Genomic DNA, 10,079 nt, shown 5'->3' with positions numbered 1-10,079 from the left:
CTTTTCGTCTTTTTCAAATACACGTAAACTACTTTTAAGAATTTCTTTATGACAGAAAAACAATTTCCACAGTACAATTCGTTTTATCGTATTAACCAAAAAACAAAACACCTCCGAATCGCTTTTCGGTCCTGGATATGACCTTAAACTATATCCAGTGGTGAGGCCCCAGCTTGTGGGCTTTGGGGAGTGTGGAGCCACCCTTTAATTACCATTGCTCCTAGGTCCACTCTGACCCGGAGTGGTAGTACCTGTTAGGGTCTCAACTATGGGTTAAATAGAAACCGAAGTGAAAACAGCAAATATATTCTATTAAAAAAATTTATTTTCTTCAAAATCTTTGGATTCGGCATTAAATAACCCGAAAAGAGTTGATATGCCGTAAAACAAAAACAACCAACCAACCAACCAACAAACCGAATCGTTTTTCAAAACGAGACGATATGACGTAAACTTTTCAGAAATTAAAAAAACAAAAACAAAGCAAAACAAAACAAAAAACAAACGGCAATAAGGATATAAAAATTCTTTGTACTTGCGTGAATACCCGTCTTTCGCTTTCTAAGAAGTATTTCCTTTATAGGATATCAACTCTTTGAGAATTTTTTTTTAATTTCGCGCTCACCACGTACTCATTTTTTTTTTTTTTTTACTGAGTTCGTATCTCGTTTCCGTCGCCAATTTGATATATCCTAAAGTGGCCTATTATACGGACAATCAAAGATAAAGTATTCCGTGAAAGGAATAAATAAATATACACTGTGGTTTGAATACTGAAAGAGAAGTTTATTTACGTATTTACATAAAGTCAAATAAAGCGTGTTAACGTTCAGGGAGAAGTCTCTGTTAAAAAAGTCCGGTGAATCCGGTGACTCGGTACTTATGCCGAATGTTCCGAGTTGGTTACCCATCTCCACATAACATTTTCCCCCCGATGATTGTCAAACGTAGCACTATGTAGCCAATAAAACCAAAATAAAATTACCGTTCAAGTCTATTGCAGAGGAATTCACAGTGAGAAAAATCAGGTTCTAGATGATGCTGGAAAATTACAAGGATACGGTTGTAAAGACAAGACAACCTTCTTTTAAAATAGTAAAGATGTGGAAATTTCGAGACGCAATGAACTCATACGAGAACATTTGGTTGGGAATGATCAGCATTCAAAGGTGGTCTATGGCGTTAGCCGAACATTACCGAGATGGTTAGTCAGGAAATAAGAAGCAACGAGGAAAGCAAAAGGCTCGTAAAAAGAACCCAAAGTGAATGAACTGGAAAGACGCTATCTAAAGATCTTTATGTGAAATGACATTGGGCATATGATGCCGCTGAGGTTGAGCTTTATAATATGCTCAACTTACGACGTGCTTCCGACAATGACAAACATAGTAAAATGTGGCCTCTCTCTAAAAGTGGTATTGGTGCAAAAACTCTTTAAACTTGAAATAATATTTCCGAAATTGGAAGTAATACGTATAAGACACGAAAACAGGGAGTTGTTCTAAATTACAGTGTCTTTCAACTATATCAAAGAACGAAATGAGGGGAGCTGCAGTAAAAATAAATTACGATGTTATGAGGCAGTTTGTATATCACTTCCCAATTAGCTCAACCCAAGATATATACAAGTGTATATATATACAAGTATATATATATATATATATATATTGATATTGCTTATATCTTTTATTGCCTACATATGTGCATACATGTTTATGTATGAGTGAAGAATATTTGCGTTGCTCGAGAGCAATAACTTTCAAACCTGTCTGATTAATTTTCTTTGACAACGTGTTAAAATAATTTATAATAAAATGTTAGCACTAAATTGAGGCTAAAAAATCTAAGGAATGTTTTGTAGTGAAAAATCTATTTACGATGTAAGGAGGAGTTGTGTAGACATGTTTATTTCGGTTAGTGCCATGTGCGTTTATGTGTGTTAATGGGATAGGCATGAAGATGTGTATGCATATCAGCGTACCTTTTTTCTCCAGAGGAAGAGTGTATGTATGAACTTGCGTGTGTGTGCGTTCGGTGCGTGGCATGTATGTGCTCTTGCTACACTTATAGTGATTCGCGAATGTCTTTCGTCATATCATGTTGCTTACCGGGGGTATTTCGTAAGAAAAGGATAGTAAAGCGATGCTCTTTATGCAAACAAATCCAGCTTAGACATTTGAACGATGCCAAAGCATTGTTAATCCACTACCTGCGCAGCAGCAGCTGAATAGCACAGTGGTAAGAAGCCTTGATTGTCGTTTGAGCGACCTGGTTTCGATCCCTGCTTGAGTTAGCCGTACCAATGAACTATGATACAGCGAAACAGTACTGTATGTGGATGACTATAATGCTCCATATCTTACCATTACGCTATTTGGCTGCTGCTGTGCAGGTAGTGAATTATATATATATATATATATATATATATATATATATATATATGTAATTATTCCCACATCCAAACAACGTCGCAACATCTCGACAAGAGATTGCAAGAGACTCGAATGAGGGCGAAACTCGAGTTTTGGACTTCCGGTTTGTTCTATTACTAATTGCTCGCTAAATGGGAAACTAGTAGGTAGAGATATATGAAAAAATTAGGCTACAGCGATTTTAAGTGAATTCAAGGTTAATTGTCTTTTGAGCATTTTGAATGGCTTTGGAGGCATAATATGAGAATAACGCATCAATTGAAAATTTAAATATTTCAAATTTGTTTTAAATTTGATCCATGGTGATTAGACAGCAATTAAGCAAAGTTCCCTCAATGTAAATTTCTCTGAAGATCCCTTAAACTTAAGCCTTGAATTTTACGCATTTTCTAGAAACCAAATCTTGAAATGTAATTTGATAAAAAATAGAATAAATTCTACACATAAGATTTAGCAGCATTATATATTGCTACGTAAAGAGACATAGAATTGTTCAAAACTTTTTACCCGCCCTGTGATGAGTATTCTTCTCGTGTATCTATTCATTCTGAAGTTACATTACTAGGCGCATTTTCTTAAGTATATTTCATTTTGACCATAGAAAGTACAACAATATTATAGGGTCTCCACCCACACCTAGCATCCACACAAAGAATACAATATTCGATTTAAACAAAAACATAAAATTATAAAAATTAAAAAAAAGTTTTCTCTATTTTATTACCACAAATTCAAAATTAGAGAAACCGTTTTATAATGGTAAACTAATTCGAACAGTTAGATGGTTTCTAATGATATAAATTGTTTTAGTAAGGAAAGAAATAACATTTCAGTTGTTGATAGCAGTGATATGCTTTACATTACATGAATTATTATTATAAAGAAGAATATCATTTTCTACGTTTAAAGTTACTCCAGTATTTTGTACGTCATGCAAGGCTTTGTTAGTGTTGAGCCACTTTCAATGAGGAGATTTATTTGAGTATTCTATTAAAACTAAAACAATAATTTATTCCTGAAAGCTGACATTAAAGAACACTGACTACAATGGCGTAGAGAAGCCGTTTAAGAACGCGCAAATTAATAAAAATTAAAAACTGAAATGATTGCACTTGATCTCGTTCAACATGCATTAAATATTTCCGATAAGTTTTGAATTAGGTAATATATAGATGGAAACCAATCTCTAACAAATTCATAATTCTCTCCTAAACGCTATTGATCACCACTGATTTTACATTCAGCATTTGCTTTACTAAAGATTTGAACATTAGGCTATATGGCCAGTCGATAAAAACGGGTGATACTTCAGTTAATTCAATATTTAATATTGGCTAGACCATGTGACGAGAAATGATCGCCAGGTTAACTGGTTGGGCTTCCTCGTCCTAAATAAGAAACTGAATTGAGCGGGAATACACAAAATGTATCAAATATCGCGCTCAGAAAACCTGTACAATGCTGAGACTGACCGACTGAAGGCGGTTTTATTATTTTTTTGGATAATATTTTAGTCTATTCATAACTTTCTTTTTCATACTGAAAAATCATCAATTGCAGAAGCCACATTTTGTGCAACAAATTTAGAATAAGAAATATTGAGCCATACTCTGAATGAAAGACTTACGTCTGACCTGTTACAAAAGTCGCTGGAAACACGGTTGAATCATTCTATCACCACAAACAGTATCTCAGTTCCGAGGCAATTTTCCTACATATGAAAAAAACCAAATACGTCCCAACATGGATTACTCTTGCCAAATCTAGGTAGGAGCTGTTACGAATACTATTTCCTGCCTTGATAGGGTACAACACCGGCTTCAAAATCAAGTGTACTAGGCCCCTTTCTGCTGTACACATTCTCATTTTTACAGAAAAGACGTTGCAAGTCTATCTTTGATCTCTCGTTACTATAATGGCAAGTACTCGACTGAACTTCAATTTATGATCATTCCCATGTAAAACATTCACAAAAAATATTTGTCTAGCTACAACAACTGTCGACAATTTCTCTTGCACTCTATCTGCGCCTCAAACTAAACAAGCATTTCATGAGCAAAACTTCTTTCCTAGAACTGCCCATCAACAGGCTGCTCCTCAGCTGACTATAACATGGTCGGTTTCAAGTCTAATGTATATAAGTTTTTTTTATTTAAACCGTCATTTTAAGTATTTAAAACCTACCCAAGTTCCACCATTACTGATCATCGGAATTTTGTTTCACCAGCCACGAGATATTTATTAACTCTTATTCTTGAGTAGCCTTTCCGTATTGATAAGCGTTGAGCCCCTTAGTAAAAATCTTATTATATAATTGGGTAATATGAGATATATTTTTTATATTAGATCACATCGCAATGAGGGGATGCTCGATATTGTACTTAACACATTAATATTAGAAATATTGGACATAAAATTGAAAAATGTACAAAGTTTCTCAATGCTCTTTTTCATCATTCCAATATTTCTTGGCTGACTATAATCGCAGGGACTGCTGACAGGTGCTATTACGACAAAGCTACAAAGGCCCTTTGATGTTTTTTCTCTTATAATTAAGTTATTACTGTCAGCGGTTAAAGGTATTAATAGTAATTGAACAAGTTTTAGCGTTAAATCTATTGTTTGTAATTGAACTTTCTAAGTCCTTGCGAAAGAATTAACACCCTCCATACGTTATGTAATTTAGGGGCGTATATATATATATATATATATATATATATATATATATATATATATATATATATATATATATATATATATATATATATAAGTATTCTTTTACTTATGCATTTATGCGTATTTTACGACCGGACAACGCCAAGCTGTCTGATAGCATATATATATATATATATATATATATATATATATATATATATATATATATATGTGTGTGTGTGTATGTGTGTGTGTGTGTGTGTGTGTCTCAGCAGTAGAGTGAAAAGCATATATTATTTTTCTTTTATTAATATTATTGGAATTTTTCCCCTTTTTCCCTTGTACACATTTTTGTGAATTATTCCATGGATTTCTGCCTTTGGATTATTTTGTACCATCTTCCAATTACGGGATTTCCTTGGATTTTACTTGTGCGAATGGAAATTCAATTAACTTTCTTGAAGTCATATATTTGGATTTTACCGTCACTGGATTATTTATCTTCCACCAGACTATCCATTCACGTGTAATCACCTTTTTCTTCACCATATTCCCTTTGCTTCACTTTTTTGTTATCAAGTAAGATCTTTGACTTACTTGTTGTTTCATCAAATACATTTGCATGCAAAATCCGATCCTGCATTTTGCTAATTCCTACCCTCTGATGAGAAGGAAAGTATTTCTTCGAAACTCCACGGATTAAGGACTATCCACTTATCAAGTGTTTTCTTTTCATATTAAATGTTTTAAACTCTTTTTCAAAGTGTTTTTAAACATGTTTTATTAACTGTTTGCTCGTATATATATATATATATATATATATATATATATATATATATATATATATATATATGTATATATATTTAAAGAAGATTAGAACAATAGTCTAAAGAGCTGAGTGTATTTTAATGTAATAGTGAAATTACTAGTTTAATCAAAATACAGGAAAGAAAAAGTGCTCGTTGTAATTTAGATATATAATAAGCTCGATAGGTAAATATCCTAGAGCTAATTTAATATTTAGTAATGTGATTGATGATTTAAAATTTAAAAATCAAGTTATAATTAAATTAAAAATCCGTTTCATAAGAAGGAACAACAACAAAATCAATTATTTGTACGATCGTTTCGGAAAACAATGTTTTTATTGTGGTAGACATCAAGTTACGGACAATAATTATTACATATAGTTTTTTAATAAACAAGGTTTCTTCGTCAGCAATCCCATATATATAATAAAATTTTCAATAAGAACACAATCAAAGTCTCTTACTCTACTATGCCTAACCTTCATCAAAAAATAATTAGCTCTAATAGTAAGAAAATTAATAAGCTACAAAATACAACTATACAAAATACATCAGCCTGTAACTGTAGGAGAAAAATAATGTCCCCTACAAGGCTCATGTAAATTTAAAAATGTTATCTATAGCTGCACAGTATCAAAACCCCCAAATCTACATGAATCTATTAACAGCCATAACTCAACTACCAGATTAAATAATGACACCAACTTAAACCAATCTACCGATCAATTACAAACCAACCCACCATATAATAATCCAGCACCAGACCTAACGGAAAATAATCACAATAAGCAAGAGGCAATATATTTTGGTTCCACATCTGGCCTAATAAAACATAGAATTTCAACGCACAAATATTCTTTTAAAAATAACTCTCTGTCAAACCAAACTACTCTATCCAACTATATTTGGCAACTCAAAAATAGCAATATTTCTTTCAACTTGAAATGGCGAGTAATTGAATCTTGCAAACCATATAAACCAGGAGATAAATTCTGTGCACTATGTACAAAAGAGACCCTAAAAATTTTAAAATATGAAGATATAAAAAAATGCAACCACCCTATTAAATTCAAGACAGGAACTAATATTCACATACAGTCATAAACGTTGGTTTAAATTTCATAAATATAAACCACCTTAAATCATTAAAAATTACTTATTAGTAAAAATAGATTACAATTTTTTTTGTAATAAATTAAGTTAGACTAATCATCCCCTTGCACCCTTTAATTAAAGAAAATATGACTAATTATCCCACTTGTATTATATAATCATACAAATAACATTAACTCACAATTTCTTTCGAATTATAAACCGTGGCGTCTTTAAATCAAAAGTATGCTAACGGAAATAATTTATTGCACAGGCGTCCCTTTTGAAAATTCATCATTCGATAAAGTGAAAAGATATAGCAAACATATCAGTACTTTAACAATAGTTCCTGATTTCAAAAGGCGAAAAATTAAAAGGTAAATTTTTGTACCTATGTTTTTATGTATATACCTGTATATCTATGTATATGTATATATGTGTCTATTTTTTCATATATATGCATGTATATATTTAAAAATTAAAAAGGGCGGTCGGGTCGGTTACCAGTTCCATAAGAAGAATGAGAAGAATAGTGCCATTGGAAAAAAAAGCGACGGTGGCTTAGGATGTGGGTGGAGGACATAGAGCGGTATTTTAGAGTGACCGGGGCAGCGGAAGAGGAAAAATGTCAGATAGCTCTCTCGATCACAAAGGGATCGGGCGGACGATTCGTTAACCGATTCATGCTGAACAATGAAAACCTAGCATGGGCGGAGTTGAAGAGGTCCCTAGAGGACTATTATAAAATCGTCCCAAACCCTAACAGGCATATAGTTAAATTAGCAAACGTAAGGCAGGGTAGGCTAGAAGGTATACAGGACTATATGCAAAGGATAGTCGGATTAGCAGAAGGGGCGTATAGTGGGATAGACCAAGGTAGTGAACTAGTTAGAAAGCAGGTACTTGGATTTTTTTGTAGAGGGTCTCAGGGATAGGGAAGTAAAACTGGCTGTAATGAGAGACGAACCACAGGGTCTTCAAGCGGCTATCAAAAAGTCTTAGCTGAAGTAAAATGGAAGGTCCGGATCAACGCAAGCCAGGAGTATGAGGACGAGCCCATGGAGGTTTGTCACATGAGGCGGCGGATTCCAGCTGACGGTATGGGTCCAGCCAGTTCCCTAAGATATGGAGACAAACGGATCAGAGGGGACCAAATAAAGAGTAGGAGTCCGATATATAAACTAGGAAGAAAGAGGAAGGCAGGTAGATCATTAGGTGCTACTGCTGTGGCGAAGTTGGTGACATAGCAAGATAAATAGGTTAGTCTTAATGGGCCCCCATTAATTGTAGAAGGGATCGCTCAATTAAGAGTAGAGATAGTCAGTCTAACCACCAGGAGTTCTTTGTCGCAGAAAATCTGAACAGAAGCGTAATACTAGGACGCAACTGGCTTCAGAAAAATAGGGTTAGAATGTACTTCGATTTGGGAGCGACAAGAATAGGTTACGAGTATATAGCTCTGGAGGATGATGCCCATATTTCATCAATAGTTAGGTTAACACGTAAGGTTACATTAAAACCTCAGCATCTGCATACATGCATGGCTCACGCAGGTTTTAAACACGGGAAAGGTTCGGAATATGAAGTAGAACAAATGAGTAGTGGTTTTGTTAGCAACCTTAGCAGTATATCAGTAGCTAATGCGGTAGTGAAAGTGGAAAGGTCTGGTAGGTTCCGGTTATTGATAATGAACAACACGAACCAGACTGTCACCCTACAAAGAGGCTGCAAAATAGCTACGTGTAGTGCGGCTGGTAACATTACAGAAATTACCATGCCGAAGGAAAATAGAAGCAAAGTTTCTGAAAATAAGTGCTGAAGCGGAATAAAGATTTATTCGTACGGACGATAAAGACTTGGGCAGAACCGATACTGTGGAGATGCGTATCGAAGACCGGTACGCAGGACGTCGTATTATCGGCAATTTATAAGGAATTTTTCCGAGATAGCCGAGCCACTGGTTCGTCTAACGAGGAAACATGTGAGGTTCCAGTCTGCCTTTGGTATTCTGAAAACAAAGCTCGCAGATATGATGATACTGTCCTATTCCTATCCTGAGAAGAACTACCGGTTGTACACGGATGCCTCCGATTACGCGATTGGGGCATGTCTGTCGCAAATGATCTACGATCAGAGGGAGGGTAAAGCGGTTGAGAAACCAATTTACTTCTTATCCCATAAACTTAGCGATACGAGATGGTCGACTATAGAAATAGAGGCATACGCAATACACTATGCTCTTCATAAACTGAATCACTATTTGCATAGTCCTGAGTTCACCATTTTTACCGATCATAAACCTCTGGAATACCTATTAAACTCGCCTATACAAAGTAGAAAAATATAAACGTGGGCTTTGATTATGGCCGGCTATAACTGCACCCTACAGTATCTGATAGGGAAGGATAATGTGTGTGTGCGTATCTCTTGTCACGTGCGGTAAAATCAAGCCGAGACAACGACGATCCTCCGGTAGAAGTAGATAGTAGGAATTATACGATAGGTGCGATAAACTCGAATATTAAAAAAATGGAAGACTATATTATTTAAATAGCATAGTCCCATCGAAAACCACCTGCCATGATCTACAGACATGGCATAAAATTCTTGGACACTGCAATATTCCTGATATCAAAAAGTTGCCGACTCTAGTTGATGGAATGAAAATACAAACATCAAAAAACTTCAACTGCGACGTCTGTACGCAAGGAAAAATGACAAACTATCAAAGAAAGATACCAGACAAAAAGGCCAAAAAATCCTATCAATAGTGCATTGTGACTTGAACAGTCCCGTGGAACCGATGGCCAGAGAACATTTTAGATATGTGTTAAATTTCGTAGATAACCATTCAGGTTTAATAATGGTTTACTTTTTAAAGAACAAATCTGATACCCCGCTTGCAACTAAAAAATATCTAGCCGACATGGCACCCTACGGCGAAGTCAAGTGTATTCGCTCTGGCAACGGTACGGAATTCATCAATAACGACTTTGAACTTTTATTAATTAACCATCATATCAGGCATGAAACATCAGCTCCTAGATCGCCACACCAAAACGGGACTGCTGAAAGAGCGTGGCGGACACTT

Source organism: Euprymna scolopes, chromosome 4 (assembly GCF_053919585.1).
Source record: "Euprymna scolopes isolate OS-2025 chromosome 4, ASM5391958v1, whole genome shotgun sequence".
NCBI classification, from domain to species: Eukaryota; Metazoa; Mollusca; class Cephalopoda; order Sepiida; family Sepiolidae; genus Euprymna; species Euprymna scolopes.
Note: the sequence above shows the minus strand (reverse complement) of the source record.